Genomic DNA, 12,446 nt, shown 5'->3' with positions numbered 1-12,446 from the left:
CCATAGAGATCCAGCATTTACAAAATGACACTGATTGGCCCAAGGGGGGCGCTATAGTAATTAACTGTATGTACGTTAGTCACACGTGATATCTCAGACACAAATCGCACAATGTTGATGAAACTTGGGTGAATGATGCGACTTGCCATAGAGATGTCATTTAATAAATTACACTGATTGGCCCAAGGGGGGCGCTGCATCATTCGTGGGGGACTACATGTTTACTGTTGGCTTTTTTTGTATCATGGTCAATGATACACTGAGCAGTCATACGAGACAGAATTTACTAAGCTGTCACTCTTTCTCACAAGACTGATTGGAGAGGTTGTGTGGAGGGCTCTGTCCTTTATCTTTAGCTTATTTCTTGTTTCTATTTTCACAGTGGAGGGCTAAAACATTGTTATTGTCCCCCACAATGAAATCGGAGGGGGACTATGGATCTGTCTCAGTCCATTAGTATGATAATCACACACAATATATCTCAGCCAACACTGGCCTGATTTTGTGTGAATGATGCCATAAAGATCTGGCATTTACAAAATTACACCGATAGGTCCAAGGGGAGTCTATAGTGATCAACTAAAATTCCAAAAATTGAACAAGTACAGTATGCCCCTGTCCTGTTTGAGTTTGAATTGTTGTCACTAATTGGCTCTCTGGGGGACAACTGTTGCCTTGTTCTCATTTTTAAAAAGGTGAAAGATAGTCATCTTTCATAAATAATTTGAATATGTTTTTGTGTATGTTTTGTTGCACTATACTAATAAACTCTCAAATGACAGGTTTCATCAAAGAAGCCATATGTTTCCATCCTTGAAAGTCATTGAAGTATCATACATCGTCCCAGAATACACTGAGAGCCCAGAGTATCATGGCTGAAAATGGGACAGGCATATTAATAGAGCAACTCAAGTCCTCCATTGCCTGGTCTTGGACATACTTCTGACAACCTGGTTCTCTGTTATGGTTATTTTTGGTTTACATTTTACGAGTGCCATTCAGATACAGCGACAACCTGACCACAGGTGAGAGTCTCTTATGTCAACATCCTTTTTTAACGACTTCAAAGTTGTAGGTGGGCAACTTGCTTGCTAAGAAAGTTCATCGGGACTAGCTCGAGCTAATGCGTGTTTGCTAACAGACACGTATACAGTCTAGCGCTCTAGCCAGACATAAATCTTGTTCTTCCCTCGCTTGTTTTGCTAGCATAGCCTAGCTAGTTTTAGCTAGTACGAAAATGCAACCGATGCCTGTTATTGCTGGCTTTCACCTAACTCATTTCTCGGTAAGACAATTCAACACCTTCGCATTTTGTGTATAGTGTTTGTGGACACTGTAACCACACTTTTTCAAAGTTTCTATATTTGCTAACTTTGCTAGCTGCAGTAGCTGGTCCGCAACCCCTTAGCTATCTAGCCAAGTCATGTTCCAAGTGCACTTAGATTACTTTAGCTAACCGTACCGATTACAAGCATGTCGCCAGATTGTGCGCTAACGTCGCAGTACAATTCACTTTTGCTTTATCTTTCTTTACCCAGCTAGCAAATCTACTAGTTAGCTAACGTACATGACTAGACAGTAAGGAATGTCTCATCTATGAAACCGTGACTGTGTTTGTAGTAATAATCCATTTTAATATATATATTTATATTTTTTAAGTCGGTCTCGGATAGGGGTATACAATAGATATGTGAGACGTCTGATGTGGGTAGCTAACTATACCGAACAAAAATATAAACGATTTTACTGAGTTAGTTCAATAAAGGAAATCAGTCAATTGAATTAAATTAGGCCCATATTTATGGATTTCACGACTGGGCAGAGGCGCAGCCATGGGTGGGCCTGGAAGGGCATAGGCCCACCCACTTGAGTCCGATCCACCCACTGGGGATCTATGCCCAGCCAATCAGAATTTGTTTTTCCCCACAACAAGGCTTTATTACAGACAGAAATACTCCTCGGCACCCACCTCCCGCCATACAATCCTGCAGTTGAAGATGCTGTATGTGGAGGTCCTGTATGTGGAGGTCCTGTATGTGGAGGTCCTGTATGTGGAGGTCCTGTATGTGGAGGTCCTGTATGTGGAGGTCCTGTATGTGCTGGCGTGGTTACATGTGGTCTGTGGTTGTAAGTCCGATTGGATGTACTGCCAAATTCTCAAAAATTATGTTGGAGATGGCTTATGGTCAAAAAAATTACATTAAATTATCTGGCAACACCTCTGTTGAACATTCCTGCAGTCATCATGCCAATTACGTGCTCCCTCAACTTAAGAAGTCTGTGGCATTGTGTTGTGTGACACAACTGCACATTTTAGAGTGGCCTTTTATTGTCCCCAGTACAAGGTGCACGTGTGTAATCATCATGCTGTTTTATCAGCTTCTTGATATGCCACACCTGTCAGGTGGATGGATTATTGTGGCAAAGGAGAAATTCTCACTAATAGGGATGTAAGCAAATTTGTGCACAACATTTGAGAGAAATAAGCTTTTTGTGTGTATGGAAAATTTCTGGGATCTTTCATTTCAGCTCATGAAAAATGGGACCAACACTTTACATGTTGGGTTTTTATATTTTTGTTCAGTATGTAAAATAGCTATATGATTATGAAATACTTAGTGTTTACTTCTGTAACCATTTTATCAAACACATGGCATGTGTTTTCTGGTTGCCATTTATGATTTCAGGAGAGGCTCAACAAGCACTTGGGGGGTCAGAATAAGTCATTGTTGGCTTGTCAGTCAGTCATATATGATTTTCATAAAAAATGTTATGTCAAAGTTGGCATTTGATTAGGTGGTTCCTTGTGAACAGCATCTAGTCTCTGTCCTCTGTGACAGAGTAGTGGTGAGGAGCAGATGGAAGAATGTGCTCTTTCAGTGGGCCAGCTGGCTGGCTGAGGAGTGGAGGGCCAGGCAACGTTTAGATACACAGACTAGCTGAGGGACATATTTGGTATAAAATCACCAGTTCAGTGTGCACTATAGTGTGTTTTCTTGTCTCGCTGTTTTTTATTTTTTACTGTCATTGGTGTTTGTGTATGTTTGCCGGCGAGCAAACGTGTGTGTCGTGGGGGGTTGAGGTAGGGGCAGGGTGGTAAGAACTGGAATGGGCCTGGGGAAGCAGACCAGGCATGCATGTTGAAATGCAAAGTCACTGTACTTGACTTAGGTGCTGGGTTCACTGTGGCATGAATGCTCAGCCTCACCCACAACCCCATTTTTGCTTATGACATCACAATGTCTTAATGCTGCAATATGTAACTTTTTGGGCGACCTGACCAAATTAACATAGAAATATGAGTTATAGATCTTTCATTGAAAGCAAGTCCAAGAAGAAGTAGATCTGTTCTGTGTGTGCTATTTCTATGCATTCCGTTACTTTTACTTTCGGTTTTGTACACCAGCTTCAAACCGCTTAAACTATATTTATGGTTATGGAAAATATTTCACAGAGGTTTAGATGGTACAATGATTCTCTACACAATGACTTCTTGTTTTGTCCCATAAACTTGAAATTAGGCGATATATTTTAAATTTAGCAACCAGGAAATGCAATTTCTGCATAAAGTATTGCACCTTTAAAGTAACTGCACAGTGAAAACCTTACTTTTAAAAGTTCATACTCTGTTAAAGGAAAGGTTCACCCATTTTGAATGTTATATTGTTTTTTATGCATTTCATGTTTTCACGTGTTTCTGAGTTGTTGGCATTCAAGCAGGCAGAAATCTGTCCGGTATGATGTAGCACTGTGATAAAGTCACTCATACTACACTGGTAGTTAATAGATATTTTTTGCAATCTACTTTGTATTCCTATTAATTCATTATTATTGTTTTATTTTTTAAACTGCATTGTTGGTTAGAGGCTCGTAAGTAAGCATTTCACGTAAGTAAGCATTCAAGGTCTACCTGAATACCTGTTGTATTCGGCGCATCTGACTAATAAAATTAGATTTGATCATACAAGTCAGATTTCAATACTGGCCAATGTCATAACTCGGGAAGATGTCTTCTCTTGAATGAGCCATTGAGTATATTTTTGCGATATTCCTATCTCTAGAAATGTGCAATTTAACAGAGGTTCTAGCAATTTCTTTTCATATTTTTCTGCCTATTTCGACCAGGGTGCATTACATGGTGCTGTTGCCAGAGATATTATAGAAAGGAGATAGGAATCCGATGAATAAAGGAACGTAAAATGCCCCACCCAGCAGACTGTCGACATTGCGTTCACGTTGTCACGCTGCGTCTTTCGGTTGCTAAGTTAGTCGTCACGCAATCCTTTCTCAAAGGTGATTCTACAAAGTATCGACTTAGGTGTGAATACTTTGTAAATTATATTTCATTTTCAGTAAAAAAAAAAAAATGTCAAAAAACATGTTTGCACTTGATCATTATGTGGTATTGTGTGTTCAAAAGTTTTGGGATCACTTAGAAATGCCCTTGTTTTCCATGAAAACTATACTAATAAACTCAAATGAAATGAGTTGCAAAATGAATAGGAAATATAGTCAAGATGTTGACAAGGTTATACATTTGAATTTCCTCCATTTGCAGCAATTATAGCCTTGCAGACCTTCCCATTCTAGTTGTCAATTTGTTGAGGTAATCTGAAGAGATTTCACCCCATGCTTCCTGAAGCACTCCTACAAGTTGGATTGGCTTGATTGGCACTTCTTACGTACCATGTGGTCAAGCTGCTCCCACAACAGCTTAATAGTGTTTAGATCCGGTGACTGTGCTGGCCACTCCATTATAGACAGAATACCAGCTGACCGCTTCTTCCCTAAATAGTTCTTGCATAGTTCTTGTGTGGAGCTGTGCTTTGGGTCATTGTCCTGATGTAGGAGGAAATTGGCTCCAATTAAGCACTGTCCACAGGGTATGGCATGGTGTTGCAAAATGGAGTGAAAGCCTTCCTTCTTCAAGATCCCTTTTACCCTGCACAAATCTCCCACGTTACCACCACCAAAGCACCCCCAGACCATCACATTGCCTCCACCATGATTGACAGATGGTGTCAAGCACACCTCCAGCAGCTTTGAATTTTTTTCTGCGTTTCACGATTGTTCTTCTTTGTGATCCGAACACCTCAAACTTAGATTTGCTGTCTTTAACACTTTTTTCAATCTTCCTTTGTCCAGTGTCTGTGTTCTTTTGCCCATCTTAATATTTTTTTTATTATTGGCCAGTCTGAAATATGGCTTTTTCTTTGCAACTCCTGGAGTCAGTTGCCTCTTGACTGTTGACGATGAGACTGGTCTTTTGCGTGTACTATTTAATGAAGCTGCCAGTTGAGGACTTGTGAGGCATCTGTTTCTCAAACTAGACAATCTAATGTACTTGTCCTCTTTCTCATTTGTGCTCTGGGGTTTGCGCTGTTCTGTGACAGGAGTAGTACACATCGTTGTACGAGATCTTCAGTTTCTTGCCAAATTCTCACCTGGAATAGCCTTCATTTCTCAGAATAGAATGACGAGTTTCAGAAGAAAGTTCTTTGTTTCTGGCCATTTTGAGCCTGTAATCAAACTCACAAATGCAGATGCCCCAAATACTCAACTAGTCTGAAGAAGGCCTGTTTTTTTATTGCAGTTTTCAGCTGTGCTAACATAATTGCAAACGGGTTTCTAATGATCAATTAGCCTTTTAAAATGATAAACTTGGATTAGCTAACACAACGCGCCATTGAAACACAGGAATGATGGTTGCTGATAATGGGCCTCTGTACGCCTACGTAGAGTACATGGCCATTAAGGCGAGATTGTTCTTCAAGATGTTCAAACTTTCATAGATGACCAGCAGGGCCAAATAATAATCACACTGGTTGTAGAGGGTGCAACAGGTCAGTACCTCAGGAGTAAATGTTAGTTGGCTTTTCATAGCTGATCATTCAAACGTCGAGACAGCAGGTGCGGTAGAAAGAGAGAGAGAGCGAGTTAAACAGCAGGTCCGGGACAAGGTAGCACGTCTGGTAACAAGGTCAGGGTTACCTAGCCGCAGGCAGTACAGTTGAAACTGGAGCAGCAGCACGACCAGATGGACTGGGGACAGCCAGAAGTCATCAGGCCAGGTAGTCCTGTGGCATGATCCTAGGGCTCCGGTCCTCCGGTAGGGGAGAGAGAGAGGGAGAATTAGTGAGCATACTTAAATTCACACAGGACACCAAATAAGATCGGAGAATTACACCATATATAACAGACTGACCCTAGCCCCCCGGCACATAGACTATTGCAGCATAGATACTGGAGGCTGAGACGGGTGGGGTCTGGGGACACTGTGGCACCGTCCGACGATACCTACGGACATGGCCAAACAGACAGGATATGACCCCACCCACTTTGCCAAAGCACAGCCCCCACACACTAGAGGGATATCTACAGACCACCAACCTACTACCCTGAGTCAAGGCTGAGTTATAGCCCATAAAGATCTCCTCCACCCGAGGGGGTGCAAAACCGGACAGGAAGATGACGTCTGTGACTCAACCCACTCAAGTGACGCACCCCTTCTAGGGACCGCATGGAAGAGCACTAGAATGCCAGTGACTCAGCCCCCGTAATAGGGTTAGAGGCAGAGAATCCCAGTGGAGAGAGGGGAGCTGGCCAGGCAGAGACAGCAAGGGCAGTTCGTCGCTCCAGTTCGTCGCCGTTCACCTTTGCACCCCTGGGCCAGACTACACTCAGTCATAGGACCTACTCAAGGTCGAGACCGAGTCCGCATCTCTCACATGGCTAGGCAGATCATTCCATAAAAAAGGAGAAAGCCCTGCCTCTAGCTGTTCTAGGGACAATAAGGTGGCCTGCATCTTATGACCGTAGACTGTAGTACGTGTTGTTATGTATGGCAGGACCAAATCAGAAAGATGGTTAGGAGCAAGCCCATGTAATTCTTTGTAGGTTAGCAGTAAAACCTTGAAATCAGCCCTAGCCTTAACAGGAAGCCAATGTAGAGAGGCTAGCACTGGAGTAATATGATACAAATATTTGGTTTTAATGAGGATTCTGGCAGCCGTGTTTAGCACTAACTAAAGTTTATTTAGTTCTTTATCCGGGTAGCCGGGGAGTAGGGTATTGCAGTTGTCTACTCTAGAAGTGTCGAAAGCATAGATTAGCTTCTCTGTGTTTTTGGACAAAACTTTTCAGATTTTTGCGATGTTACAAAGATGGGGAAAAAAGCTGTTCGTCAAAAGAGAGATCAGGGTCCAGAGTAACACCGAGGTCCTTCAGTTTTATTTCAGACGACTGTACAACCATCAAGATTAATTGTTAGATCCAACAGCAGATCTTTGTTTCTTGGGATCTAGAACTAGCATCTCTGTTTTGTCTGAGTTTAAAAGAAGAACATTTGCCACCATCCACTTTCTTATTTCTGAAACACAGGCTTCCAGGGTAGGCAATTTTGGGGCTTCACAATGTTATATGGAAATGTGTTGTCCGCATAGCAGTGAAAGTGTATATTGTGTTTCCAAATGACATCACCAAGATGTAGAATATATCGTGAAAACAATAGTGGTCCTAAAACAGAATCTTGAGGAATACAAACTTACAATTGATTTGTCAGAGGACAAACCTTCCACAGAGACGAACTGACTTCTTTCTGACAGAAAAGATCTAAACCAGGCAAGAACTTGTCAGTGTAGACCAAGTAGGGTTTCTAATCTCTCCAAAAGAATGTGGTGATTGATGGTGTCAAAAGCAGCACTAAGGTCTAGGAGCACTAGGACAGATGCAGAGCCGTGGTCTGATGACATGAAAAGGTAATTTATCACCTTCACGAGTGCAGTCTCAGTGCTATGATGGGGTCTAAAACCAGACTGAAGCATTTCGTATACATTGTTTGTCTTCAGGAAGGCAGTGAGTTGCTGCGCAACAACTTTTAAAAATGTTTTTGAGAGGAATGGGAAATTCGATATAGGCCTTTATTACTCCCACCTTTAGTGAGTTTGGTACACATCCGGAGGATGGGGAGCCATTTATAATGTTTTACATAGGAGGGCCAAGCAGACAGAATCCACTCCTCAGTAAAAGACACATAACCGTGGCACGGACTGGGAGACTAGTCAGGATCAAGGAAAAGATGAATGGAGCAAAGTACAGAGATTATTTTTTTTGTGATTTTTACCCCGTTTTCTCCCCAATTTTGTGGTATCCAATTGTCTCATCACTGCAACTACCGTACAAACACGGGAGGGGCGAAGTTCGAGAGCCGTGCGTCCCCCGAAACACAACCCAACGAAGCCACACTGCTTCTTGACACAATGCCCACTTAACCCGGAAGCCAGCCTCACCACTGTGTCGGAGGAAACACTGTACACCTCGCGACTGTGTCAGCGTGCACTGCGCCCGTTCCACTGCATGAGACGCTAGTGCTCGATGTGGCAAGGACATCCCTGGCGGCCAACTCCTCCCCTAACCCGGATGATGCTGGGCCAATTGTGCGCTCCCCCATGTGTCTCACGGTCGCGGCTGTCTGCGTCACTCGGGAGCCGAGACTCGAACCCAGAATCTCTAGTGGCACAGCTAGCACTGCATTGCAGTGCCTCAGAACACTGCGCCACTCGGGAGGCCCGTACAGAGAGCTCCTTAATGAAAACCTGCTGCAGATCACTCAGGACCTGACTGGGGCAAAGGTTCACCTTCCAACAGGACAACGACCCTAAGCACACAGCCAAGACAATGCAGGAGTGGCTTCGGGACAAGTCTCTGAATGTCCTTGAGTGGCCCAACCAGTGCCTGGACTTGAACCTGTTCGAACATCTCTGGAGAGACCTGAAATTAGCTGTGCAGCAATGCTCCCCATCCAACCTGACAGAGCTTGAGAGGATTTGCAGAGAAGAATGGGTGAAACTCCCCAAATACAGGTGTGCCAAGCTTGAAGCGTCATACCCAAGAACACTCAAGGCTGTAATCGCGGCCAAAGGTGCTTCAACAAAGTACTGAGTAAAGGGTCTGAATACTTATGTAAATGTGATATTTCAGTTTCTTATTTTTAATGAATTAGAAAACATGTCTTCAAACCAGTTTTTGCTTAACAACTGGTGTAGAGTCCATGCTCAAATCTGCTCATAGGCCTACACATGTTTTTTTTCGAGCATCTTATAGCCCAGAGCATTGGCTCTATGTAGGCCTACCCTAAGATTCCATGAGCTCGCCTAGCCTGGCGACTTCAGTTGCAGTGTCAGCTTGGTGGAAATACCAATGTCCTTGTGTTTGTGAGAGGGACCTGTGCTAAACTGACCTTCAGATGTCTCTCTCTATATATATATATACACACACACACACACACACACAGCGTAGCAAGATCCAACTGGAATGGGGGCCTTAATTTAGAACTTGTGTGCAGTCAGTAACATGAGCACAGAAAACAATGTTTGCCATTCCTTTGACAGGCCAGGCTGCCCTACCCTACCAATCGCTCTAGTTCGCTTCAACATTTCTGCGTTCAATAGCCACCAATCTGAAAATGTCAACCTTGGATTGTTTTGGGGACTCTTGCCCCCCCCCCCCCCCCACACTGTCTTGGGAGAAAGTCTAAGCCAGGGAAACACTACAGAACCTCACCAGGCAACTGTCCCTCAATGCTCCTAACACTGAGCTGTCCTCTAGTCACCAGAGCTGCCTGGAAAGGAGGGGTCTGGCCAAGTAAGCTAAGTGTCAAGAGCGGGCTAGAAATCAGCAGAAGTGCACTCTACAGGTGCAGGAGCCAATATATGTCAGGGTCAGTGTTTTTTCCTGATCCAAAAGGGGCTTAGGTGGTGGAGAGTTCAGCTGCACCCCATCATGGCGATGTAGAGAAACTTGTGCATTTTTAAAGCCAATTTCCTGCAATTCTGCACATTTATCCATGGAGCTAATATTTATTTTGACCATTTTAAAGCTTATTTCCTACAATTTGTACATATTTTGCCATGAAGCTGAGAAATTATTTTGTCATTTTAAACCTAATTCCCTGCAATTCTAAGCATTTTGCCATGGCTAAAACTGTGTTCTTTTGCTCAAACATAATAACAAAATCAATACTGCTAATTTCATTGTTTTTGGAATTTTCTATTCTCCCTGACGGTTTAGCTTTTATTTTGGTCATTGTTAGTTCTCAAAGATTATATTATTTAAAAATATATATGCCCATTTATCTTTTCTACGTACTTAATCTGGTTTTAGTCGTTTAAGTTTACACTGAAAGCGTTAATCTTTTATTTTTATTTTTTTACACTGTTTGACCCACCCAAGGATTTCAATGGCAGAAATATCCCCGAGGGTACTAGGGGAGGGCATTGAATCCCAAGGAAGTAAGACTAAGACAATTAGGTTAGTGTAGGACTATAACATGATCAAGTGTGTTAGATTAGAAGAAGCCTTTTGGGAGGAATGACCACTCTGCTCATTCAATGAGCAATCTGATCCTAGCCTGCTAAACATCCCTGTCACTCCAGGTGCACTCAATTATAGGGTTTCCCACTTTCCATAGCAGGACAGTTTGGTTAATGGCCAGGCCGGAGATTTGAATAGTGTTTAGATTTTCAGTATTTGAAGTTTGAATTCATGCAAATGGTATAAAGGGAGTTATGAACGATGTCGGCGCATATGATACTACAACCATACTGAAGCTGGAGTGAAAAACATTGGGTTTCAGGCCTGTAGATTCACAGCTGGTGAACAAGGCCTAGCCTAGCTACCAAGCTTCCTCTATTGATTATGTAAGTAGGCCTATCACCATTGTTCCCTCTATATCAGCCCGCTCAGAGAAGCACAAGATTGAACTTCACTCAACTTTCTAGAGTTTTCCCCTTTTTAGTTACCACTATCATCAATGTTTCGCTCTACTGTCGGAACTGTGCTCGAATCAACTCTATGAGCCTCTTTCAATGTAACATACCAAAACAAACTATGCAAGGACTTAGTATGCACAACTAATTGATCAACATATTTTCTTGTAGGCAGAGTGCATTGGAGTAGGTTCTATTGCATTGACAGGCAAGACTCAGGCCCGTGCCATAACCAATCAGAGCTACTAGGCCTATATGCAAATAGACATTGCCATTCAGTGCAGTCGGAAAGTATTCAGACCCCTTGACTTTTTCCACATTTGGTTACCTAAATTCTGCACAAAATACCCCATAATGACAAAGCAAACACAGGTTTTCAGACATTTTTGCAAATGTCTTGGCTGCGTGCTTAGGGTCATTGTCTTGTTGGAAGGTGAACCTTTGTCCCAGTCTGACGTCCTGATCGCTCTGGAGCAGGTTTTCATCAAGGATCTCTGTACTTTGCTCTGTTCATCTTTCCTCGATCCTGACTATTCTCCCAGTCCCTGCCGCTGAAAACATCCCAACAGCATGATGCTGCCACCACCATGCTTCAGTGTAGGGATGGTGCCAGGTTTCCTCCAGATGTGAAGCTTGTCATTCAGGCCAAATAGTTCAATCTTGGTTTCATCAGACCAGAGAATCTTATTTCTCATGGTCTGAGAGTCTTTAAGGTGCATTTTTGCAAGCTCCAAGCGGGCTGGTGTGCGTTTTACTGAGGAGTGGCTTCCGTCTGGCCACTCTACCATTAAGCCCTGATTGGTGGAGTGCTGCTGATATGGCTGTCCTTCTGGAATGTTTCTCCCATCTCCACAGAGGAACTCTGGACCTCCTTAAGAGTGACCGTTGGGCTCTTGGTCACCTCCCTGACCAAGGCCCTTCTCCTTTGATTTCTCAGTTTGTCTGGGTGGCCGGCTCTAAGAAGAGTCTTGGTGGTTCCAAATGTCTTCCATTTAATAATGATTGCAGGCCACTGTGTTCTTGGTGAACTTCAGTGCTGCACACCTTTTTTGGTGCCTTTCCCCAGATCTGTGCCTCAACACAATCGTGTCTCGGAGCTCTACAAACAATTCCTTCAACCTCAAGTCTCATATCAAAGTATCTAAATACTTATGTAAATAAGGTATTTCAGTTTTGCAAACGTTTCTAAAAATATATCTTCACTTTGTCATTATGGGGTATTGTGTGTAGATTGATGAAAATATTTAACGTTTTTTTTATTTATTTAATCCATTTTAGAATAAGGCTGTAATGTAACAAATTATGGAAAAAGTCTAGGGGTCTGAATACTTTCTGAATGCACTGTATATGGACGTGCCATTCACTTTGAACTAGACTGTGTTTACAGCATGAACCGTCACAAGTAGATGCGCTTGTTATAAAATCAAAGCGAGAGCTGCATGTAGCCACCTCTGCACATTTGTTTATATTATTAGCTAGTTAATGAGTTTATTAGCCCATTTATATCTGATTTCTAGTCTTCAATGGGGGAGTGGTTGCTTCCTACAAGAGCACAAAATGTGTGCATTTCTAGCCATCTTTGAAAAGTGAGTCGGGTGAAGAGCTTTTCTTTGTGTTTAAAGGGGTGGTGTTGTATTTTGAGACTGGCTTGAATAAGCTAAGTAGCCAATAGGCAGAAGG

At 42.7% G+C, this 12,446-nt stretch overlaps 1 protein-coding gene across 8 annotated transcripts in view; it reads left to right on the top strand.

The window, feature by feature from the left end:
- Positions 1-843: 843 nt before the first annotated feature.
- LOC109889622 (suppressor of tumorigenicity 7 protein homolog) overlaps positions 844-12,446 on the top strand; it is a 72,167-nt gene continuing 60,564 nt past the window's right edge. For 2 of the 8 annotated variants that reach the window (XM_031823127.1, XM_031823126.1), the window contains exon 1: positions 846-1,025. The gene's annotated coding sequence lies outside the window, so the exon portion shown is untranslated. Of the gene's footprint in view, positions 1,026-1,126; positions 1,286-12,446 lie in introns of those variants that run through there. The other 6 variants (XM_020481192.2, XM_020481191.2, XM_031823128.1 and 3 more) reach the window with 4 other exon arrangements.

The sequence above is a fragment of the Oncorhynchus kisutch genome, linkage group LG4 (genome assembly GCF_002021735.2).
Source record: "Oncorhynchus kisutch isolate 150728-3 linkage group LG4, Okis_V2, whole genome shotgun sequence".
In the NCBI taxonomy this organism is placed as follows: Eukaryota; Metazoa; Chordata; class Actinopteri; order Salmoniformes; family Salmonidae; genus Oncorhynchus; species Oncorhynchus kisutch.
This window is presented reverse-complemented; position numbering and strand designations above follow the sequence as displayed.